At 35.9% G+C, this 26,772-nt stretch overlaps 1 protein-coding gene across 2 annotated transcripts in view; it reads left to right on the top strand.

Moving 5' to 3' along the window:
- Positions 1–13,895: 13,895 nt before the first annotated feature.
- Positions 13,896–26,772, top strand: part of LOC121629184 (RNA-binding Raly-like protein) — a 116,051-nt gene continuing 103,174 nt past the window's right edge. The window contains exon 1 of one of the 2 annotated variants that reach the window (XM_041968782.1): positions 13,896–14,238. The gene's annotated coding sequence lies outside the window, so the exon portion shown is untranslated. Of the gene's footprint in view, positions 14,989–26,772 lie in introns of both variants that reach the window. The other variant, XM_041968781.1, reaches the window with a different exon arrangement.

Here is a 26,772-nt window from a genome sequence, read left to right as displayed (position 1 = left end):
ACCCTGTAAAATCCAAGTTAGCTCCACGAGCTATTTGTAATTTTTTTAAGATGTTCCGTAGCATACATAGCAAACCAGGACACATTGTGATCATATAGTGAGATAGTACTTTCTATAAACAAAAGACACATTAAAAAATATATCATTTTAACCCATAAGTAATTTGTCATAACTGCTATATTTCTTATATCCCTATTACTCTGTTGTCACTTGCAAACAATCTCATTATTGATCTTATCATTGAACATTTTTATTATTTAGTCACAATGCACTTCATTTTCTCACTGGGAAGTTGTAATAATAAAGCATTTTATCGTAAAAGTCCTATTTATATTTATAATCATATTAGAATCAAGTCAGAACATCCTGCTTCTGTAACTGAAAGCGGCCCTGCAGCAAGCTGCAGAACTACTGCCACCATGCATTTAAAGCCAAGAGGTTTTGTGGCAGACAGCTGAGGCTGGAAGCTGCTCAACTAGCTGCAAGCATCATGTGCCAAAGGCAGCAGAAATTTATTCACTATTACTGAGAGGCTCTGGGAAGAAACAATAGTGGGTGCACACCCTTGGACTCTCTTGCCCTCTGTTTTCTGGATGTGTTTAAGGGAAACCTGCATGGCTGCCAAACTACTGTTGGCCACTGGGAAACCTTTTTATTTATTTATTTTTTTTTACTATCACCTTCAGCAGAATCTGATTAAAAAGGATTGTCATGGCATCTGCCACAACCACTGGAAAACCCTTCTTCCAGATGCACCTGTTTTACCAGGCCAAAGACATTCTGGTTTGACTGAAGCAGCAGAGCATGTAGCCTCGAAGCAAGCTCATGTCCTCACAAATGTATACTGTATATTTACACAACCCACATTTTCCCTGTTTTCTTCTTTGTTTACAAACTGTTTCTCAGTTTACCATCAATAATGGTATTCCACCAGTTTTTCCTTGTTTCAAAATAAAAGGTTTATCTACAATATTCTAAACATTTGTAAAAAAAAAAAAAAGATCTGCTGACAATGTGAAGTTATACTGATATATGAATGTGCTTACTGTACCAGAGGGTTCAACCTTTTCAGTCCAATATTCACTGCTTATTAGTTCTTCATCATGACATGGTCTAGATGCTCTTACATGAACACTTACGTTTTGTGCACGAGCATTCACATTCATCTCTTTTAAACTGAGTAAAGTTTTAGCTTTTCTTCTACAGAATAGCATGCCCTCCTCAATTATGAACACTCCTACGAAAAAAAACGAATATGATCCAAATCCATATTGACCTGTTTTAGGTTTTTTTTCTTTTTGTCAAAGAAATAGAGCTATAAACGAACTGTTTGAAAAGCTGCACCTCAGGTCGCACTCTTATTTTTGGCTGTGTTTGTTTTTGGCTGAGTCGTTGCTACTCAAGCATCACACATAGTTGTTTTCTAAGGTGGTTCATTCCTCCTCCAAGAGTCTAAGAGTAAGAGTCTCCATTTTCAGAAAGAAAAAAATATGTTTTATATGGTTGTGCAAGATGCCAAATGTTATAATCCAAGTTAATAAAAGGATTTTAGTTTTAGTTTCATTAACCACTCTTTTGTTTGCACTACAAGCCACATTCAGCCATTCATCCAGCAGTTAGTCTATAAAGTGTTTTAGTGTTCTTTTTCTCTTTGCGTAGAGGAATTAATCTTCTATTTTCTCCGCAATTTACCCAAGGACATGTTATTATGTGGAGTGGGGAAGCCAAAAAGTCAAAGCACCTATATTTTGATTGGCAGGTAACAGTTGGCAACAACATCCACTTAAGATGTAAAATGAAATGTGTGCTGACATTTGTCCCATCTCTTACAGTAAAGCAGTCTTGGCATCATGTCATCATGTCATGGTCTTAATACATATGCATCTGAGCTGTTACCTAATTTACCTTCAACTATTGTAACACATCAGTACAAACAGATGACTAATGAACTAAAATAATATACTGCAACGGCGTTATAATAAGGAATGAATTGTGTTATATAAGAAAATAAGTAATGCATTAAAATGAAACTTTTTTTTTTTTGCATATTAAAACATCCACAATTGTCTACTGATAGGGTAGCTAGCTACATTCACTATCCATTGTCAGTTATAAAACCCTTTAAGAAATCTATTTGAATTCTAGCTTTTAGGGTAACAAAACAGGAAAAATGTAAATTGGGCCTAATATTCTTACAATATTGTACCTTCTAAGACTCTAAGAGCTGAACACACAGGAGTCTTACTGTTGAGAGTTCAATTCAATTTAGCAACAAATAAAAAATGAGTCAAAAAGGGTCAAAATGGTTTTATTACATCACATTGATAGAAATTAAGGTTCTGTATGACAAACAAATCTTGAGTCATATCATTTATATACTCTAAGATTTTTTAATTATTTATTTATTTTTTGTCAAGGTAAAAATCAAGGCACAGGTATGTGATCACTGCTGTTTGTTGGCAAGTTTATGCAAACATCAACTCTCCTCGAAAAATCGGTTACCTCAACAATCATATCCTCAAGGCTGGATCTTTGGAACTCCTTTCTCAGTCTGCTCTGTGTCTTCTGCAGACAGTACAAAATGTTGCAGCTAGACTCAAAACTGGAACAAAGAAAAGAGATGCATCACCACTGTCCTCATGCCTCTGCACTGGCTACCAGTAAAATATCATATTTAATTCAAGATTTATTATTATTATTATTATTATTATCATTGCTTATGCTATATCCAACTTTATAAATTTTAGTGTTGTTTATCTTTGTTTCTATAACTGTTAAGCACTTTGGTCAACTTTGGTTGTTTTTTTTAAATGACAGCATCCTGGAAAATACAACCTGTACAACCAGCAGCGCAGAAGCATAAAACATATTAACACTTTCCAAATCATTCTTAAATCATCCCTTTGACAAGCCATCATCATGAGGAAGTAGGAGTGCAGGTATTGGATGGTGTTTAATCAGCAGGACTTTCAATCATTTATGAGTTCATAACACCTGTTTAAGATGAACACATGACCGCTGTCTTTTGTCTTTGTGGATACTTAACATGCATCTGTTCTTATGACCACTAGATGTAGTATATTCTACTAACATAATTTTGGTGTAAAACTTAAATCATATTTGAAAAAACTTCAATTTATTTTACACAAAAAAAATGTTTCATGAGTGTTAAGATTATTTTGTGAATGTTTGGGCAAAACATATACACATAAACTCAGCTGGTAAAGAGGTTTTCAAACACATTAAAATTTAGTTTTTTTGCATGATTTATCCCCAGGTTTTGCAGCTGAACCGGATTTATAGTACTTTCATAAAACACTGTACCAAAACTTTTCATTATTGTGATTTGGGCAGCATGAATTGTGGGAAATAAATAAATAATTTTTACCTTTGACCATTTGCTAAAAGAAAAATAAAAGTGTCCATGTGCAAAATTTCTAAATCATCTTATTTAAACATGTAATATATCTACACCATAAGCTCTAGCACACAGACAGGAACAATAGCCCCAAATTAAAAAGATTAGCTGTCATGTATTCATGTAAAACAATTAACGGGTAGACACAGCTCAGCACAACCAACCTGTCTTGACACACGATGCTCCTGGCCTTGTAGCAGCCAGGAGAGTCTTGCTTGTCTGTGCTGAAAAGGTCATTCTGGCTGGGTCTCAGCTAATGCCTACAACAGTCACTCTGAAATGGAAATGTCCATGTTCGATGGGACAATTAATCTGACAGTTGTTAACCAGCCAAGTACATTTCATGTGCACAACCTTTCAGCAGCATCTCTCCTTTTCATCTTCTTTCTTCTTCTGTTCCCTCCTTTTAATGTGTTTCAGATATGATGGGGTTGTAACACTGTTTACCTACCTTTTTGAAGCCAATTATTTGGAATGACATGAGCTATTGTTTCTGGCTCCTTGAAGCAGACTGAGAGCAATTAATTCAGCGTAAAGGCTGACATATTTTTCACTAAACTTGAGTTTAAAATCTTCTTTGTATGACGCTGTCAGGAAAAAGCTGGCATCTGTATGTTTGCATTGATGAACGTTTGACTGTCAGAGTGTAAACCAAACCTTTGTTCACCTCTCCTAACAAGACGTCAAGAAAGAAAACATAGTGAGAATGAATGCAAAATACCTGGAATAGGGTGCAATTTGATAGCCAAATGGAAGGCATTGGTTTACTTCAGAATTAAATTATCTGAAAAATGAATTGTTCACTATGATTTAGATTTAAGAAAAATTGATCATTGATCATCATATATAGGAAGGAAGCAAATGAGCGACGAGGAATCTGTTTCAGGACACTGGTAAAAGAGCTTTGTGGTTGATATAGGGAGCATTAGTCAGAGATTTGCATTTGGGTAATAGAATATAACTTAATTACAAAGTGTTCTGGTAGCCCAATAAATAAATAAATAAGATTGTGTAAAAAAGGGTAATCTGCTTTTTTGGGACCCCCTTGCATTAATTACCAACTAAAACATTAACTAATAGAAAAAATTGCTTTAAGTTTTGAGTGCTTTTGCCTCACATGCAGCATGTAGTGGTGATGTTTCAAATTAGTGAGATATACACAGGAAATGTAACAGAGACAAATAATAACATGAAGACAAAAAGCATTAATCTAATGACTGCATACTAGTGGTTATGTTTTACACCACTAATTTATGATGTGAAACGTCACACTGTGCTGTGTATGCAACATTAGCTTTGCAATTCATGAATCTACTACAAGTTACTTTCTAAAACAAGCTTTGTGATACTTATCCAAAAAAAAACTCAGAAAAGTGCTGCTGATTCCAAGAACTGCCACAATTTTTAAAGCATTCTGGTACTGAATGCTTAACAATGATAATTACATATTTGCTCTGGGTTGCTTCGCTCAGCAGTCAATCCACCTCATCTTAGTTCACAAGTGCAGCTCACTCAGCTAATGAATGCTGCGGAAGTCCATCCATCCATTTTTTATATTCACTCATTCCAACGTAGGGTTGCGAGGGGGCTGGAGTCTTTCCTAGCATATACTAGGTGAGAGGCAGGGTACACCCTGGAGAGGTTACAAGTCCATTGTGGAAGTTCTTTCTCATGTTATTTTGAATAATTGGGTGTAAAGGACAATGCATTAATTTTCTCAGTATTGCTAATAAAATCTCTGTGACTTGTGAAGCTACAGTGTTCGTATTTAGCACTCACATCTTTGATCTCATGTTTATTCGTATTCTTAATTGTTAAAAAGTGCTATTAAAAGGATAATCCTGTTATTATCCTGCATTGCTTCAGATTGTATACAATAAAGATGCACTACGTAACTTTTCTCACCTTAAAACTGCATTCTGGACTTGTTTGACAGCACAGTGACATCTGTTATGTGCATTTCTAGAGCCGCCACTGCCCAGTAGCGCCCTAAGGCTGAGAAACCGTACCATACAACTTTTCATCTGAAACACCTCATGGCAGCCAAGTTTCACTTTGAACACCATATCACACAAAGCGAATGTAAACACACTGGTCATTTTGAACACACAACATGGCTAATTCAGCAAAAGAAATGTAAGAAGATATTATCAGAGGAGGAGAGAAAAAGAAAGAGAGAAAGTGACAGAGCAAGAAATAAGACAAGAGTCAAGATAAGGCTGTCTTTTACTGGCTGGAGGGAGCTCACTGTACAAGCTGTAAGATAGATGCTAAATTAGCCGTCGATTGAGGGTGAGTCATTTAGAAAATCTGCAAGCGTTCTTCACTGCATCTTTAAACAGACTATGTAATGACATACAGCAGCTACTACATTCAAAGGCACATGTTGGCTGACTTTATAATTAAATTGCACAACAAATTGCAAAGGTGTGTTCATACGTGACATTGAATGTATTTTTCTCACTAAATGGAATAATTACTTTTTGAAGGTTGTCATCTTGTTGTCTAATTTTAAAAGTAACTATTGTCTTCACACATTTGTTCTAAAGAGTCTACCCTAAAATATCTTAATCAAGGCAAAATAAAGAAAAATTCTAAAAATGCCAACGCAAAGCTGTATCCCTGTAGAGAATCAAAACTAAGAGAGAATTTGTATGAGTGTGCACATGAGTGTATCCCTGCAAGCAATCTCAACTCAACTAAATTTAAAATTATTTGTCTCTAATTTTTACCTCCCCATCATCTATTTAATCTTTTACAGCTGTGAAAAGGCATGTGAACTCAGCCTTTAGTAGTGTGGTTATGCACACGATGTCATGTCATCGTGATAAACAATGTCAGGGACAAACGACATTGACATGCCACCGGGAGAAATAGAAATTTTTGCTGCTTAATTAAGCTGGTAAATTAGGAGGGTGTTAGGTGGAGGATGTGTGAAGTATGAGGCAGGTAACATGTGTGTACAATAGTGGTGCAGCTCCATTTGACAGCCTGAATGAGGTCACTGAGTTGCTTCATGCAAAAAATGGCTTCTTTTAATTAAACATATGGAAGTAGGTTTAGGGGCAAAAGCATATTTGAGTTTTTAAGTTTTCAGAGTTTTTTTTTTTTTTCTTCCTCTTTTTCTTCAAATATACATTGGTTCAAATATTGAAACTCTTAAAAGGTAATAATCCCTTTTCTTAAGTCACACAATAGAGGAAAAAGAATAAAAATAACATTTTTCAACTGCAGATTTCCAAAACATTATCCTGCTCTTGCCTGAAGAATAGCTCCTGCATATTCACTGATGCAAAAATGTCTAATTTCCTTTACACAGTTGGCAGTTAAAAATGGAGAAAAGTAGATTTTTTTTTCTCCAGCAGAGCCTAAGTTATAATATTTATCATTATCATTATTACTCTTACATTATTACTCCTTTACAAATGTCTCCTATTAGCCAAAAGGCGGCAGCTACTAAGCCACTACACTCTTGGCCATAGATGATGGTGTGCTAATACTACCAATTAATTTTTTCAGACATTAGTAGCTTTTAATTCAATAGTAACAAGTTGGGAAAATGGGATTACATGGAACTAAGACGGCACAAGCCTGGACATGAACCTTGGCTGAAGGCATTGACGGTATCCATACTTGGAAGCCACCCTAACCAGATCAGCCATGCAGAACATCTTTGTGGGTCATTTAATGCCAGCAAGTTACTTTAGACTGAAGGGTTAGCCACAGGCTATTTTCTATTCAACCTTGTCTTTAGTCCATCGCAATATTTCATGCTATATGCTGCCATGGAGCAACAACCTCACATCCCATAGTTCTAATGAGCTGCTTTCATCATGGGAATTTAAGTGATGTAATTTATGTGTTGAGAAGAACAAAGATGGTGAAACAAAGTCCAACATCAAGAGTTACACAGCCCTACATGTTTCACTGTGCTTCTTTATTAACCACATACAAATCACAATCCAATTAAATTTTATCCAGCTCAGAGAAAGCACATATTTTTTGTCTGAGTTGTCTGAAGAGGAGAAGATTATTTATTGATTTATTTAGTTTATTAGTGCCCTTTTCCTTACTACATTTTAACCTGGTGGTTCAAATTGTGTCCAAGACTTCCAGCCATGAATAATGGCAGCCTCGATTTTTCAAAGTATACTTTTTAAACTGCAAAATTCAACGTCAAAAAACACATAACCAAAGACAAAAAAAACATCAAAAAGCAAAACCACTAAAAGATTAACTGCATATATATATATATATATATATATATATATATATATATGGAACAAATACAATGTATTTGAGGTTTTTCTTTGTCATGCATTTTTTATTTGTTCTGTTATTTTTCATGAAATATCTTCTCTAGGTTGTTGCTGTTGCTTGTTGTTGTGTTTGCAAATGTGTTTTGTTTGTTGATTTTTTCTTTCTGTTTATTTATTTATTTTTTATTTATTTAAACAAATGGTTTTGTTTCTCGATATATTGTGCTACTTGCAAGAACGTTTTTCCTGGGATTGTTTTCTAAAAAATTCTTATCTTTTCTTTGATGTCATTGTGTTTGTTTTGTTTTGTTACTCCTATTTTCTGTTACTGTGTTTTCTGCAAATTTGTTTTCTTTAAGATGTTGTTTTGTTCTCAGAAATTGAATTCTGTCCTTTGTTTTGTTGCTGTGTTTGTTCAACATTGATAAATTTTGCGTCTTTATGGCAATAAATCTTTTAAATATATTAAATCTAATTGATCTATAGGTAATATTTTAATATTGCAGATTATATGAAAATGTTTATTCTTAAAGATTTAGTTGAGGTTTTGTTTTTATCATGGTCCATGGTCACCTTGGTAACAGTAAGACAGCAAACTTCTTACAAGTACTTCACTAGCTACACAGTGAAAGAGATGATGAACATTTTTTATGGTGCAGTCAAACAAACACATTTCACAAGTTGTTTTCGATTGCTGAGGAGATGCAGGTGTCAGCTGTAAGTCATTTACTCTCCCCTAAATGATTTTCCATGTTTCAGTTTTAACTGATACATGAAAAATAATTCAAATGTAAAACTCTATAGGAATCACTGCAATCACACCACTGAGTTTATGAGTTGAATGATTTTAAGGTGAAGCAGGGAGGGTAGGAAGATTTTTCATGAACACTGCTCTGACATGGCTGCAGGAGAGTAAACTGTAAACTGTGTGAGGCTTATACCAATGAGAAGGTAATGGGCGGCCCCTGAGTGCTGGATAACATCCACGTATTGTTTCCTTTGAATCTCCTGTGGTTGTGAAGATCATTTAAATGCTGTGCTGGAATGAATGACCTAAAAGAAATGATTAAAACTACCATAGATAAAGCCAATTACTGGATGTAAAATATGCATGGCCTTTCCAAAAGAAAAGAAGGCCATCATTTACGTGGATTTTTCCAAATGGCTTAAAGATTGTTTTTTTTTTGTTGTTTTAAGGAAAGCCAAAGCCATCTATTTCCAAATGAACTGAACAAACCCTATATAGCAGGCAATAAAACACAAATTTCAAAGGGCTTCTAAAGGCATGTGCACATGTTCAAACTCTGCAGGCTGACGTTTTTTATCAGAATCATGCATTTGGTTCCAGTCTGACAGGGGCTAGCCATCTTGTACAGAATGAAATCAGTGACAGTGATAAATGAAAATGAATGCATAACAATAGCACATGGGGATGCATTAAGTTGACATGTAAAGTGCAATGGATGACATTTTGCTAGTTGATCCCGCCTACACGAGTACATTTCCAAGCTTAAAAATATGAATACTGGTATAAAAAAAAAAAAAGCCTTTCCAGCAATAATTTTACCTACCCCCATTTCATAACTGCTATTAAAAAACATAAGGAGTGTAAAAAAAAAAAAAAACTTTCAAATGTATGTTTTCATTTTTTAATTATTTGATATAATCCTACTGCCTCGTGCTTACATGTAAATGTAACCCATTTATTGTAATGAGCATTAAATCACCTTACAAATGTGCACACCCCATTTATTTTAGACTAATACATCCTGTGTAGTTCCTGCAGACTCCATGACAAAATGGTAAATAAAGAATAAAAACCACCTTATTTTTTAATAAAAGTAATTAATACAGGTTATTTTTTCTATTGTAACAGGATCCTGTACATTCCCAGCACAAACTGAAGTGGACCTCAGCTGTGTCGATAGATAAGCATCTTATAAGTGTGTTGGGAAAATTCCATCCAAACAAAATATATTTCAAACAAAACTCATAGAATAACTGAAGAACAAATATGATGCCTTGTTTTTCAACTTGAAATGTTTCCATCATCATAGAGTAAATGGTAGATATTGGTCTTTAATAGTTTCCTATCACAGAAGGTGACTATATGACTATATTTCAGGGCAAATTTAAACTTTCTTTTCTCTGTTGCTTCATGTTGCACATGTCCTATAAATATTGTACTAATAAATATTGATTCATGTACCTCATGAGGAACCACAAAGCCCAAAAGCCCCAATGTTTTGAGCTTTGCTTCTGATTGAAGGTTTATGGCCAGAGGCAATATTTGGTCCTTGCACTGTGCTCCCCTAATCATGATCACGTTCTAGGTAATGAATTATGGCTGTTTTGTTTTTTTTTGTCGTTGTTTCTTTTTTTTTTTTTTTTTTTCATAGCCTATCTAATTTGCTGCCACGGAGTCAAACTGAGTTAGATAAGGACAGAACTACATGGAGAAAGTGTGTTTTTGTTGTGTTACAGCCTGTGCTATGCCTGCTGATCTTCCAGAGGCAGCCCTACTATGTCCAAAAGGTTGACATGATTGATATACCTTAATTCAGATATTCATGAAGGTCCTTAACCTTTAAAGTCTCTTTTTTGATACACCAGCATGGCTGGTTACAACACTGACCAGAAAGCAGAGTGAGGTTCGCAGTGAACACGACAGCATCACCAGCATTTATGTTCACATGTATAAATCATGTCAAATGAGATATATTCTTTATATATGTGTATATTTCCTCATTTTGTTCTTCACTTCTGTTCCACCCACATGGTGAAACCCACATCGAGTTAATAACTATCCAGTTCTTAAATCAAACCTCTTTCCAAAAACCTCTTAAACACTGAACAAAGTCATGTGGACCCTCAGGCATCAATAAGGTGCGACATATCCTGCCCAGCCACATGCTGACCGCCACATTTAGTTTATAGGCACAACTGCCAATGTGCTGTGACACCGCTGACATATAACAGCAAATGAGATTGAAGAAGCAGTGTGCCGCAGAGTGACTTAAGAGGCTCTGAAAGCTAAATGATAGGAGAAGTAAACATCCTTGGTAATGAAGGTGCTAGAGTTTGCTTCAAGAAAAGTTTGATTATTCTTGGATGTCCAACGTACTGTATTCTTCAGGGTCGGCAGAGCCTTTATACGCTGCCTCCCAAGGGCTTGGATGTGATTTGAAAAGTGAATTAAATTAGACAGTGCTTAAGGTGGAAGCAGTGCACCAACCTCAGTTATGATGAATGAAAGGTGACAGTTGTCTGCTACACTATGTGCTACATTAACTTATTTTGAATTTTGTCTGACAACTGCAGTCAGACACTAATGCATCAATAACATATTATTACTTTTCTGTCCGGTCCAATCAGAAATAGCCTACAGTTCTCAGGTGTATTTGTTTAACATATGAAGGTGGAGCTAGAGGCATGGTGGGTATATAGTAGTTGGCTATGAAACCAAACTACATTAACACACAATCCTGCAGCCATTTCTTTGGCACTTTAGATAAAAAAAACAAAAAAACAAAACAAAAACAAATAGAATTTAAAAATGAAATAAAAATAAATAACTGATACATGAAATATTGCTCTTAATTGGATGATTTATCAGTAAATGATTGTAGACCACCAATACAGCTTGAAAACAGACTGATTTCAGCACGGAAAGCCGGTTACGGCTACAGCATCACTACCATGAGGCCCTCAAAGGTCCATGGAGGCTCAACGTGGACCTATTCCAGACCTGACATGCACACCTGCTTGCAGCTCAGCTATGCAGAAGTACTCCTTTATGATTGGTCGGTTTGTGATTAGGTGCTTCTGGATTTCTGAAGCTTTTTGCTGAATTTATGTGGTTAGAGAAACTGCAACAACATGGCATAACCTTAAGCTTAATGGCAAGAGCATATTTCACCATTCACCATTAAAAAAAGTTTAAGAAAGTGTGAAAAATATATTACTTTTCCTATTATATTCTCATTATTTAGTTTCACCAATGCCAAATTATAAATCATATTAGAATAATCAGATACATAGTTCTCATTTTCAAGATTAATAATACAACAGGAATAGACAAAGGTATCAGAAATTAAAGACGTCATCAGCATGCTCTCACTCAATGTCCTGATTTCAGATCTATTTTTAATTTTGCAGGTAGTGCTGTATGAATACAAGGCATTGTGAGATGGAAACGATTGTCAAGTGTTTTCAATGCTAAAGGAGACAATAGAAGATGCAGTGAAACCCTTTTTCTTGGTATTTAGAGAATTCAGCCAGCTCTTAGCACGCCTGCCACTTGGATATTTCCAGGTCATTTCACACAGTTAAAAACATTCCTAAGCAAAGTAGACTATTCCAAAAGACCTCTAGTTTCAGCAGTAAGGGCAGAGATGAGATTCACAAAGAACATAGCTGTGTCCACAAACACTATAAAAAATCACTTTTCTTTTTATTTTTTTATTTTTATTTATTTATTTATTTTTATTAGCTCATGTACAATATATGTGAGGTATTCTATAGTTACTTTATCATTTTGTATCTGCAACTTCAGGTGACAACATAAGGAGTCACGGAAGGGTAGGTAACATTAATAAAAAAACAAAACAAAAGTCCTCTGAAAACTAAAGGATTCTTGGAAAACTTAAATGTATCCAATAAATAATTTTATTTCTCAGCCTCTAAAGAAACAAACATGAAAGAAATTCATGTTCTGATGTTATTTTGTCTTAATGTTTATAAATACTTGATCAATAAAAACTGATTTTTTGTGTGTCTTGAATATGTTTCAAGACATGAAAGGTCAAAGCATGTTGCATGAGTTTATGATGGGTTGCAATTCAAATTCCTCACCAGTCTATATAGTGGTCATTGTGATGGATGTAGCCCTGCACCTGCTGTGGACTATCCTGGTGCAGTCATTTACATTTAACCATAGCAGATCTCTTGGTTTTCAGGCAACGTGAAGATACAAAATAGAAAGTGTGTGATGATGGAAAACTCAGTGTTATATTGTATAATGTGGCTGTAGGTTTACAGCAATGGACAAAAAATAGGTTATTTCAGCTCAGTGCTTACTTCAGCTTGGCTACAGTTGCATATTCTTGAGACTAAGTACAAAGAAATCATTTACTATTCAATAGAAAAACGTGCATAGTGATATAGAGATGTCTGGATGTTTTCGATGGATTGTTCTGTGCTTCCATAAAATACATTGAAACTACTCTTTAATAAAAATAAAGCAAGTATACAACACATTTTCTGACATAAAGCTCCAGTGTTCAAACATGTTTGATTTTGTCACTGTACACTTTATAAAATCTTATTGCTATTTCAACATTCTCTTGGTGGCAAGCAGGGGATAATGACTAAGACAACTGTTTGGGACACTGTGTACAATCGGGCTCTTTGTTGTTCCTTTATTTCCCCAGTTTCAGTGCTATGCCTCTGTGACAGTGCTGCTGTTTATGAACTGTTTTTAGTCCCATATTTTAGAGTTTTAGAGAATGCTGAAACCTTTGCTTGGCTTTGACATTGTGTACTTCCTCTGGTTCAGCAACATTAATAGCAGCAGGTAATGCTGTGGTGTTGGTCCCCAAGGTTTTAAACTTCTCAGCTTTGTTACATACCTAAGATTGGGTGATATTACAAGTTTAGCTGTGCCTCAGCTACACATCAACTGGATATTGTGTTTATTGTTAAGATTTTGGCTGCTCGTAATGATGTTTTACCCATTTTCTTGAACGACTTTTATTCAATCCTTTAAAGCTGAAATGTTTATAATGTCACAGAGCTAATATAACAAACATTAAATGGTGTGCAGCAATGGAAAGTGAGTTATAAATTGTAGTAAAACTTTCAGCACCATGGACAAGGCTAGTGACATTTTGACAGTAATGCGCCACATTCCGTTACAGCACTGTGGACAAGGATGATTTAAAGGCAGCACATTTCCAGAACCACGGACAGAGCTCGCGTAATATATATAGACGGTGAGGTCGTCCTGAATGTTCTTCGCCTATAGCTTCAGCTATAGAGACAGATTTGAGTGATATTAGCTCATATGCACTTCTGTTTACATGTGCAAACCACACACGCGCCGATCAAACCCCGCCGTGAAAAGCCTACACACCCCTGGGTCTCCGTGCCTGAATGAGAGAAAATAAACGTGTTTCATACACAAACCCGCGTGAATGAACTGACAGTATGCCGAGATTCAGCTGTGTAGCTGACACCGAGTCAGCGCTGCATCTTTGAAAAGAAAGAAAAAAAAAGAATAAGCAACAGAAAAGAAAGAAAAAAAACACTAGCAGCGCAGTCATAACTGTGGGATGATAAGGACTACCTCTTTTTACTTTTGGAGAGAGCAAAGCTGTTAGGAGAGCATTCAGCTTCAGCCGTTCAACGCTGGACTCTCATTGCTGGAAGTCGACGCTGAATCAGTCACATGACAGAACTGGAGGCAGAAAGCTAGAGAAAAGGCACAGCATTTCGGCTCGCACCGCCATACTGTATTTTGAGCCATTTCACATTTTTATTGCAACATTTTACTCCCACTCGGTGAGTACATTTCCAATGGCTTTTTTGTAAGCATTTTTTGTCTTTTTAATTGCCCTCCCTTTTTTATTTTTCCTCCTTTTGCTGGTGTTTGAATTGAGCATTGACATGGTGGTTTTCAGCGTTTTTCCACATCCAGGCTTCAAGTTTTTAGCATGCAGTTATTCTGATCGAGAGTGCCAAGAGGGTTTCTTATCGGTCTTGAGAAAGCTTTTACTTGCTTGCAGTTTTGTTTCGAGGATGAGGAGCCAAGCAGGTTTTGTTTGTACTGAGATTTTTCAAACATTTATTTGTGGGTTTTGAAACATTTTTATTTTTTTGTTTCTGTCGACTTTTGCTGTTGCTATGCTTTGGTTTGCATTTTGCAGTGTTGCTTGTTGCCCTCGAGTTTTGTGATTTTGACGTCTCGGTGAATCTTACCGATCAAACCCTTTCGTTTTACTTTGTTCCGTTTTTTTCTTTGTGAAAGGGATTCATTTTTAAAGCCCAATGACATTTTAACGTGTCACTTTTCTTGCAGCAGAGCTCACAGGTTTGTGGTTCTTTGTGTTTCCTTCTTTTTCCGATTTCGTTATACTTTTGCTGGTGGCAGTGTCAAGTAATTTTTTGGATGTTATCTTTTTTTTCTTTCTTTCTTTTTCTTTTTTACTAAATGATTCTGGGTGGACGAGGGAAGTTTTGATTCTTGGGAGAGTTCAATGCGATTTTGTTTTCTGAGTCAACGAGGATGAACAGACATTTTCCCTCTTGCAGGTATATAACATGCTGTATTAACAATAAAGAATGAGGTGACGGAAATATGCACCTGTGGCTGACGTGTTATTTTATAAGGCTGACCAAATTGTTTATTAGAGTAGGCATTCATTATCAATGTTATCTGAAGGTTACCTGTTGTGATCGATCTGTGCGTAACACTTCATAAAAATTAAGTGTTGTTGCTCATCAGTTGAAGAAGATTGGAAACCACATACAGTTTAAGTCTTTCGGCTTGAGATCAACAATGTTCAAGCCGTCCAAGCAGAGGAATGCATGTAAGTAGCTGCATTCAGGTCCCTGGAAAGGATGCACCTAAGGACTGCAATAACCTCCCACAAATAAAATTATGTATCAATATATCGATCAAGAGGGGCTGAAATTACTTTAAGCAGCAGGTGGTTGCAAGCACAAGTAAGCAACATTTTGCATTACATGTGCATGTGCAGTGTGTCATGCATCTTGCCACAGTTAGGTGACTTCCTTACTTTTTGTTGTTGTTGTTTTTTTTTGTTTTGTTTTTTTTTTGTCCCACATACAAAAATACTTTTGGATTTGTCAAATCTGATTTTGCAGAAAATGAATGGAGCTACTGACAGGACTATAAGAGAACTTAATCCCTTAAGAGGCAGGTTTAACTTCAGATTATTGGTGTGCTGTGGAGAAAAAAACAAACAAACAAACAACAAAAAAAAAAAACAAGGCAAAAAAAACCTCTAAATAGATGTCCTGCAATCTCAGAAAATTTCACACAACCTACTATAAGCATAATATGCTGTCTTTGGGAGTAGCTTAATGGGCAACACAAAACTACTCCAAAACTACCACCTGGGGAAAAGTAAGGATCCCCCTATTGGCTCTGGCTTTGATATTAGCTAAAAAAAAAAAGCTTGTGAAACATATGTCATCAATTAGCTCCTCCTAGATCCACACTGCATGTATTCAGCCTAACAGAACAGAACACAGGTTTGGTCAGTGGAGTATTGTAGGCCCATAAAACATACATGAGTGGACCATTAAGTCTGAGTATAGACCGTTAAGTTTCAGTGTCATTAAACAGGCCGCCACAGCAGATCAGAATCAGCTCAATTTTAATGTGGTAAAATGGACTATTGATAAATGCTGGATGCAGAACTCAGTGGGTAAACTTCCATTTTTAATAAAGCCGGCTGATTAGAGCAATTAAGAGGAAACATTTTATCATGCTCCGAAAGGCTGTTATTGTGTATTGATTTGCTTGCTGCCTGTTAAATCTATGCAGACCATAAAGCAGATGTAGATAAAGAGACAGAAAGCTTTTAATGCCTTTCAATTTGTGAGACCATTTAGAAAGAGTGTGTCAGTGTTTGCTTGTGTGGCAGAGTACAAGTGTGTGAATTTGCTTCAAAGCTTGTTTGTTTTTACAAATGAGGTGTTGCTACTTTTTTACGATCTAAATACTTACTGCACCATCAGACTCAAAAGACGTATTTTTAAAAAAATCCTAGCAAATCTAAGTGTAAGCAGATCAATTGATTCTTTGTATAAAAATAAAGTTGTTTTTTTTTTGTTGTTGTTGTTTTATGTGTTACATTACTAGATGAAATAATTATCTAATTCCTGAGGTATTTAGTTTTGGGCAGACACTATTCCAGTTTCCAAATTATATTTTCACCAAGGCAACACACTTTTCCCATGATTATCTCTGCAGAATGATGCAAAAATAATCTAAATTTAATCAAATCAAAGCTCTTGCAGCACAACACCTTCTAAGCTTTGTATGAAGCATCCCTCAGTGACTAACCCTCAGTACACATTGGCTTCATTCATTTTAAATCAATCCATATGTTGGCTTTCAAACCTCATCTCACTGCATCGCAATACATTGACACATCTTCACCCTTCTAGCTGAGAGGCATTTTTGTGCTGCCGCCACTGTATGAGCTCCTGGACATCTCTCCTGCTAAGCATTATGATAGCTTCCATTACATCCTGCAGTGCTGTGTCTCCCCTCCAGGCAGGGTTTTCTGTTATCTGGGCCAAGCCAGAACTGCACTGGAGACTTAGAGAGGTGTGATAGCTCATGTGTGCCTACACCTATACCAGAATGAATAAAACATCGCACAAGATGCCAGCCATACGCACCAAGCATGGGCTTAGTGGAGGGTTGTGTCTAACTATACACATACTTGTTGGTGTAAGTGCAGTTTGAGTTGACTGTACACCATTTGCACAAATGAGAATATTATTGAAAAGATGTGCATCTAACATACAGATAGATTGTCATGGAACAACCACAAGCAAATACACGGATATAGCTTCTATGATAAAATTTGTTTATAGTCTTAACTTTTCAGTCATAATAATAATAAGTATGAAATCTAAAGGACAGTTTAAAGAATCAAAATTTCTTTATACATTACTGTATATATATATATATATATTTTGTCATACATGTATACATGTAGTTGAAGGTGTCAGTGTTGTCTTCTTTTTATAACCTGTCATCAGTTTAATCAATTTCTGCAGCAAAGATTTTCCTCAAATTTGTTCAGCAAAGTTCAGTTGCAAGGTTTTTAATGATTTCCAACCTCACATTAATTTCTTCATCCAAAAGCAATGTAATTATTGTTAGCATTATGTGTACTTATATCTGCAAATTGCACAGATCTTGTCTTTTGAGGACACTACTAACTGTGAGAAACTAATTGAAATCTTTTTAAGAATAAAAGATTAAGTGTACCATACAGCAAGTGCAACCTCTATGTTGCCTGACAAGATGTTGGATAAAACAAGTTAGAAAACTTCTTCCAATTGCTTTTCAGTTTCATTTTTCCCAAATACTTTTGTAATTAATACTTCTCACAGGAGTTTGTCAACACTTATATTGTAGGCTGGACAACGCTGATTCTCCATACTTGTTTATTAGATCAGTTTATTAGATAGAGGGAGTCTTAATACTATAGCTTTGCATTAAATCCCCAGTTACGTTCAGTTAATGATCATTAAGAGATAGAGTGATTCAAATATACAGTATGATCAGGTTGGAGGAAGTAGACTTTAAATTAAACACATAGCAGTTTTTGTCTTACAGTTTCTAGTCTTCGTGAATGAACCTATGTGTTCAGAACAAAATAATCTGGAAATTACTTTAAAAGAAAACTTATAATATTTCAGCTTTCATGAAGGTGAGCTATATTGCAGTCTGTGTTTATTTCAGTCTTTGTTACTAATAAACTGGATGCATGTATTGGGATCAAACTAAAATAGAGGCTTCAGATTATGTTTAAGATCTCCCAGTGAGATATTGTCTTCTTGCTTCCTGCCTTAAAGACATACACAGCAAGCGCCATCCATCTGAAATAAGCGTTGAGCACTTAACTGTCTTTTTCTGAGCTGTTAATTTGATAAGTGAGGAGATCCCACACTTCATATTTCGGGCAATTAAACCCATATCTGAAGAATAGGGTCAGACTGAGCAGCTTCCAGTGTCTATTATGGGAACCATTTGAGTAATAAGACTCCTGCAGGGATGTTCTGGGACCTGACTGTAAATTTAAAATTCCAAATGAAAGGTTTGTTTTAATTATATTTCATGAATATCTGGTGAACTTGGTAGAAGAGTAAAAAGAAAAGAAAAAGGTTTCTGATAGTCTTTTCTCTGACTTTTTTTATTACATAAGAAAAGCAAGGCATATACTAAAAAACTGATCTGTGGGCCTGCATCCATGTATAATAATCTTTAACAACCTTTAACATTTAACCTTTAAAATAAGTTTTACATGGCATTTAATAATGTTGTATTAGACATACTTGAGAGGTAAAGAGGAATTATTCTGTCATCAGTTCGTTATTATTGATCCAACTAACCTGATAGCTTCCAGGTCACATCTGTGTCAAACTGTGTTAACAGATCTAATACAAAATTCTAATCCCATTGTTCATCAAATTACATTCAGCATTAGCATCACATGGGAGTCACAACAGTAGAAATTAGTTTTTAGATTACATATGGATGAAGCAACTCTACCTCTTATACACATACTGTTTGTATTATTTGGATAAAGTGACTTGAATCGTAATTCATATCTTTGCAGACCTCTACAACAGCATCTTCCCCCCAGCCTCTCGCAATTAAACCTCAATTTTAGAAAATGCAAACACAAGTTTGTTTGATTACACTCAACTTCTTGGCAAATGAATGCATGCTTTCACATCAGTCTGACAAATATTATTGTTAGAGGTCAGCCAGGAAGATTAGCAAGGTTTTCTTCTCATGCCTATCTTTTCTGAAAATAATGGAAAGTCTTGTCTTGTGTATGTGTGGAAGTATGGAAATATGGCTGAAATGTCATAGCAGAATGCAAGGGTGCTGCTCCATAAAGCTCCATGAATATAATATTCCCTCGTACGCCACCTCACACATATATGAGCAGAGAAAGAGCAGCAGGGATAAAAACAGAGGCACGTCAGCCTTTGCAGTTGTTGACCTTCAGAAGAATCAAAAGTATCTATGTATTTATTTAATTTCTAATAAGCATACAGTCTACTCTTTAACACTCTCCTTTCCTGATGGCATCCTTCTAATTAGTGTTCAGATAAGCTGTTTAAAACTGGAAAAATAATAAATAAATAGATAAAATATTGTCTTTAACCCACTGCAATAGTAAGATGTACTAAACATGGTGTAGAAAATAATAGCAAATAACAAAGAAACAGACCTCCATAAAAATAACAGCAGGATTAAAATGATAGAGATCAAGGTCTTAAGAGTCAGTTTGTTTTCCAAAGTAAAATCTTACTTCACTGTTTTCTTTTTACAGTGTAAAGACAAGTATTAGTAGTAATCACAGGACCAGGGCATGAGGGCAACAAGTGTAAGAACATAATGTATGGGGAGATAATTTTTGTCTGCAACTGTTTAAACCAGGGGTGTCCAGCTCCAGTACTTGAGGGTTGCAGTCCTGCAGGTTTTAGATGTTTTTCTCATTCAACACACCTGATTAAAATTAAATGGCTCTCCTCAGCAGCTTATTTTCAAGTGCAGCCTGAGCACATTGAGGCATCAATCTGAATCAGTTGCGCTGCAGCAGGAAACATCAAAAACCTGCAGGACAGCGGACCTTCGAGGACCGACCCTGATATAAACAGTTGAGTGTTGTTTATGGCAATTATTTAACTGACTCTTAGCATTTATAGTTTTTCTGTTATGTCAAACCATTGGCTTCAGCATGGAGAAACAGGTATCAACAGAGGAGACTACTTGATCTCTGCTCTTCAGGCACATATGGTGTGTCTAAATGGCTGTGTAATATTGGCTGAAATAAAATAGGTAGAGGAGTGGTGTGGAGCCTTCCAAAGCGGGTGGCAAAGTCCTCCAGATGCTGCAAAGGGGCAGCGAAGCAGATAATGTCCTACCTAGATTACCTCAGGGAACTTGATTACAGTGGAGAGTTCCCCTCCAGGTCAGCTCCAAGCTGGTTCTGTAGGGATCAGCTGTTACTCCTAGCATCCTGCTGGTCTCAGCTGTCTCTCACCTGCTCCTGACCAGTTGTGGATGAGGATGCACAAAATGAACATCACAGATGAAATTGCCAAATAATGGGAGGGATATCTGGAATTTAACATATGGCTTTATTTATTTTTTTATTTATCTCCTGAGCTGGACTTTCAGGCAGAGGTTCAGGGTACCAGTGGGCTAGCATGGTTATTAAGCTGAAGTAAAACTGCATGCCTGAAAGACACATGACTACAGTGAGACACAAAAAGAACTGGAAGGAGGCAAAGCATTCATCAAAGGCATGCAAAATAACTACAGACACAAAATGCCTGTAAAGAGATGCAAAACAAAAGGAAAAAGTCACATAACTGACTAGAAAGACACAAAACAGCACTAGAGGGACCAAACAATCACTCAGTAGCAGAAAATTATTACTTAGAGACATAAACTGACTACAAAGATATACAGAATGAGCATAAAGGGACAGAAAATTACCAGAAGCAGGAAAAGGAAAAATAAATAAACTAACAAACCTGACACAGTAAAAACAAAACAATGCAGATGGAGCAATCACTTGCCAGCAAACAGTGAAACACAAAATTACTTTTTGGAACAGAATATAACTACAAATTGACATAGAATTATTTTAATAAATTAATTAAAAGAGTAAAAACTAAAAACCTACAAGTAAATGAAAAGAAAAATCAACTCCAGATGCAAAAAAACAGTCACAAAGAGACAGAAAAAAAAAACTGCAAATAGGAGCAAAATTACAAGTAAGCTGAATGCAAAAAGGTACAGAACAGGTAAAAAGAGACACGAACTAACCACAAAACATCAAAGTAATTAAAAGAGACCCCAACTGTCAATAAGAGACAAAGTGACTGGGAGATGAAACAGACATCAGAGACATAAAATGACAAAACCCAGATAAAAAATTATTAAAAAGAAGAAAAGAAACACTAAAAATGTTTCTACCAAGTGATGCAGTTTTACTGTAAAGAGAGACACCAAACAACTACAATAAGTTACAACTCCCAAAGACAAAAGAGGCCCTCAAGAGAAATAAGACAAACAAACCAAATGACCACAAAAGGCACAAAACAGCACAGAGAGCTCTGCAGCCTGTGTTTTCATCCAAAATAGAGGAACCTTTTACATGCCACAAGGATATGAGGGAGGATATGGGCTTTTTGAAACAAGAGTTTATGTACAAAAAAGTCATGTCTGCATAAAAATTAAGGATTTCCAGCAACACTAAAGTGGGTCATAACTTCTCCTAAATGTATGGAGAGGAGAGAAGCTCAGTTTGTTTGCTTCTTCATGTGGAGCTCACATGTTGCCTAAGTGGAAAAAAAATCTGTTTGGACTTATTTTTCTTCTTGTCTTTTTCTGTGAACGAGTCTTCAAACTTTAGGCTTACTTACAGACTGGAAGCTGGCAGGATGTTATGCTAATTTTTTAACAGTACTTCTAAGAGTATATGGCCAGATGAGTCCAGTTTACATCAGACTCTCTCTTGGTGCTTCGTTCAACCCAAAGAATTAAAGTGGATTTGTAAAGTAACTTTTCTTTTGTATTTTAATTGTGCTACAGATTGTATTAAAATTGATTTAATATATTTCCTTTGCAAAGAAATCCATGGAAAATAATGTATATTTCTAAAATGTCATGCAAATTTATTAAACAAAACCTCTCATTTACTTAAGTGAATATGGCACACAAAAATGTGATATAAAAGTTATAGAAGGTAAAGGCTGCAAACTGCAGAGTAATAGGGAGGAGGTCTATCAAAATTTCCCCAGTAGATATTTCAAGGAGATATAAACTGAAACAGAGAATAAAGAGAGATATTTCCACATAGAGGCATCTTGACTCACATACTCACAAGGATCATGACCTCAATTTTCAGTGTCTGCCACTAGGAAAGCACAGGTGCACTCAAGGAGAGACAGCTAGCGAGCTAGCAAGCTAGCTATTGAGTGTGTGTACCCCTGAGGGCAAAAACATGTCCACCCAGCAAAGCTTTTATGTTTCTCTCAACAAACAGTTCACTTGGGGGATGCAGGGGACCATTGGTGATGGCAAAAATGTATTCCACTCCACAGTGAAAGTTTGATTCATGCTGACAAGGAATCTTAAACAAACTAGAGCATATAGACAGACTTGGGGCATTTTACCCAGAGAGATTCAGTTAGTTAAATGTTGCTTTGTGATGCAGAACCTTTACTAACTGGGAAAATCAAATTAAAACAGAAATGTGCCATTTGCTTTAATTTATTACACTGAATTACTATTTTGGTATTTAGTTCATCAGTTTGGAAGACAAAGAGAACTGCAGTCATCATGCTTTTGTGTATGTTCATGTCTGTGCAGCTTTGCATTGCAAACAGAAGAGTGTCGCTTGGATTGAGGTTAACAACTGTCTGATTACACTCAGACTTAGTGGCCCTCTAAGCTAAATCAGAGTTTAAAAATAAAAACAAACAAACCAAAACATCTGTCTTCTTAAATATAGCCTTGCTCACTAGCGGGGTTAGTAGTTAACTACTGTCATTTAAATTCTCATTTTGCAAAAATAAAAAAGCTGTCTTTCTGAAACATTAACAACTTGCTGACATCTTGCAGGGAGCCACAGTCTACTAGGTGCATGTGTAAATAAACCTGCCAGGCTTCAGACAAAATGATGTGCATTTGTGACCCTTCACTATCAGTAAGGTATAAAACAGGAATCTTTAACCTGTTTTATTATATTCATAGTTGAAGCCTCTAAAATGATCATATCAGCCACTCATTCACAATAAAGAATGCAAACGTCTTGCAGCATACTTTCGGTTTTCTGAGGTTTTCTCTTATATTGAACCTCAATTTTTCACTGCAAGAAGCAACAAGATTTTCCCCACTGCAAAACAGTCCAGCAGTTTTGCTCCACTTAGTTTACTTTAATTAATTCAAAGTGAAGGTTTAAGAAAGGCCAGAAAGATGTTGTCTTCTGCTTCTACTTGGTCCTCGTTTTTTCCCACTCTGTTGACGTTGAATAAAAAAATAAGCTTTGCATTACATGCCTTAAGACAATGTAACAAGTTAAATGGAGCAAAACAAAAGAGCAATACAATGAGCCACGTGGCAGACATTTGGCTCACCATTTCAGTTAGGACACACACGTCAGGGAGAATGGCAGCAGATTATTTCTCGCAGCAGAAAAAGTCAGAACATAATGCAGAGGTTTACTTTTTTAGTGAGAGTTGAGAGACTGTGATGCAATGCAGCAGCATGCACCGTGGGAAGATGAATGTTTTAAAGGAGAATGATTGCCTTGTACAATTTAGTTAAATTAATAATTTCATGTTTGGTTATCAAATGTAGAGTGGCTGATAGCAAGTTAGCACAGCTTAGCAGTGTTTAGTGTTAAAAATAGATAATATGGACCATGTTTTAGATGACAAACCCCTCTTGTTAACACAATCTAACGCAGTAAAGACTTTTTTTAAGCTAAAGTAAACAATTAGTTATAGTGATTTTATGTCAAGTTAATGTCATATTATGTCACAGGGGGGATGAGACCAAGGAAATAAAACAAAAAGAATTGTTACAACTAAAGTGGTAATGTGATGTATAAAAAAAGAAACAGACAATCCAACATTTTTAATAAAAAAATGTTTACTGGGGAGGTTTCTGCGTTGTATGGCTTTAATCATCACTTTGAGCTACATCACAAGTTTTATTTTACTTTGCAAAGTATCACATCTGGCGGTTTTGCAACCTCTTCATAAAATGCAAACTAGACTAATATTATCACCCATGTAGGCTGTTGGTAAGACAAAACTGTCTGAATGCTGCATTTTGATCAAAAGCATTGTTTTGTAGAACATTGAGATGTGCATTACATGGTGCATTTGCTTGCACTTGGAGATCGGAGGTTTACCCAGGTAAAGGTCAGTTTACACTGAAAATTTGTTAGAATTTCATTGTCTATTCAGGTCATTTTGCTAAACATCTACTTATCATTTGTTACAGCGAAACTGCTTTTGTTTTGATGGACTGCATTCTTTCCCTTCAAACTTACATTATGTCACAGTTCACACTGTCTCAGCTTGCCTCATCTCGTTGAGCTCCAGGCATTACGTGCTGCTCCAAGAGTGGGCTCAGGACCACTTTGGTTTCCCCACTACACGTCCACATGTCAGCTTCAGGGGATTCTGGAGGGAAAAAGTCTCTGAAAAGAGCACACTGTGACAGGTGCCATATCGTACAGTGTCTCTCCATTTTCTCTGCCACACTCAGCAGCGTTAGTACTACCCCCTCCCAACCCTGCAAGTCTCCGCATGGTTAGGAGACTTGAAGGAGCTTGCACAAGAGCTTGTACACTTGTGCATTTTTCAGAATTATGCAATGGGTGGGTCATAGGGTCAGGGTGAAGTTACATTTCAACAGAAAGATATGAATGGTATTAATTTATGGAAATCCCTCCAAGAAAACACAGGCATCATTTCCCCAGTGACTTTGCTAGAAGCAAAACTGCAAAATAATTGTTGTTAATTTGAATTCTCCTCTTCACAAAAATATGTTGGGCAAAAAGTGTTTATTTAAAGGTTCAAACGCCTATATGTCATTCAAGCTCTTTATTCACAATACTTGACACAATTGACATAAAGAACTAACAGAAGAAAGGGGCATTTTTTCACATTCTTTTTCAAGTTTTTATAGCCAAAGGGTGCTAACTGCAGAGAAAATCCATATCTGTCAGTCTGTGACAAGTCAGTAGATGACAGCAAATACATTTGACAGGAGTAGATGTAAAGTCTTATGCCACAGGAGTTCGACAGCTCTGTATTGCAGGTGAAGCCACGGTTTCTATATAATGCAAAGCAACATCAGCATGGTTCCCACATCCTTTTACCAAAAGACACCTGTCAGTGACATCATCAGGGAATGCAAACATAATTAAGCAATCAAGCAGACACATTACACATGTAAATCACATTAATTGCAGACACGGGTTTGAAATATTCATTCAAATTAGCCACATCGTTTAGGCATGGATCTCTTCCCAGGGAGTGTAATCATTGAACTAATTAGGTCAGTCAATGCAAGTTGAAACAATCTGAAAAGCAATTTCACTTTCCAATTAATTCTAAGCAAAGAGAATGAAGGCAATACAGGATGCAAATGTGTGAAGGAAGAGGAAGGACAAAAGAATACACTCAGACCGACAAACACTGAAAGACTGCAAGAGTTGAATCTGAGCTTTTATTATTCCTCAGCGTTTTTACAAGTCAGAGTGAAGTCTTGCCGAGCTGGCGATGTGTATGGATTTTGGAAACATGTCAGGATCACTGTTCAGTACTGAAGAACTTTTTTATCTTTCTTGTATTTGACAAACCTGTAGGGGAGTTCCTTAATAGCTTCAGAGTACACACTTTGTACATGAATAAACAAAATGATACTTCATATGATGATGGGTTAGATATGATGATAAATCCGATCAATTATCACATTAAGTGACATCAATCAGGACACATGTCTATTTTTATTAGGAGAAGGTCATGTTTAAATGACGCCACACTGTGATTGCATCCAGGCTTCATATACAGGAAAATACTTTCCAGGGGTTTGGAGGTTTCCTGGTCTCTTTCATACGGTGGCCTAGAAGTGTTACAGCAATACAAAAGCCACAACTCTCCGCAATAAGCAGCAACATGGTTATTAATATATACATACATATATATATATATATATTATTGAAAATATGTAGCAAATCTACACAATTTATGTATGCTACGAACAGGTAATGAGAATACTTTGTTTAGTGTCCTACTTTTTTCAAACCAATATTAATATTGGAAGTTAATGGATAATAGAAGAATAAATTATACTATCAATCACGTAAGTGAAACAACCCAAGAGTCTGTGGCCAGGTCTCATTCAAAGTGATCTAATTATGGAAAAAAAAAAAGAAAAAAAACACTCACACACACCTAGATAGACTAAAAATGACATTATTAAAGGTAAAAAAAATTCATAGTGTATCACAGTTAATTTAGTGAAAATATGATAAAATATTAAAACATTTTATTTCTACTTTAGAAAATGTAACTTATGTCTTTATATTGAAGTCCAGACACCTTGACAAAGCTCCTCCACTGACATTAATTTTAAACAATTACATGCCACAAACACATAAAATAGTGTTGAGACCTCGTGGTTAGGGCTGGGCGATATGAACTACATCTTATATCTCGATATTTTTTACCGGAATCACGATACACAATATATATCTCAATATATTTATTTATTTTTTGTCA

Source organism: Melanotaenia boesemani, chromosome 18 (genome assembly GCF_017639745.1).
Source record: "Melanotaenia boesemani isolate fMelBoe1 chromosome 18, fMelBoe1.pri, whole genome shotgun sequence".
Taxonomy (NCBI): domain Eukaryota; kingdom Metazoa; phylum Chordata; class Actinopteri; order Atheriniformes; family Melanotaeniidae; genus Melanotaenia; species Melanotaenia boesemani.
This window is presented reverse-complemented; position numbering and strand designations above follow the sequence as displayed.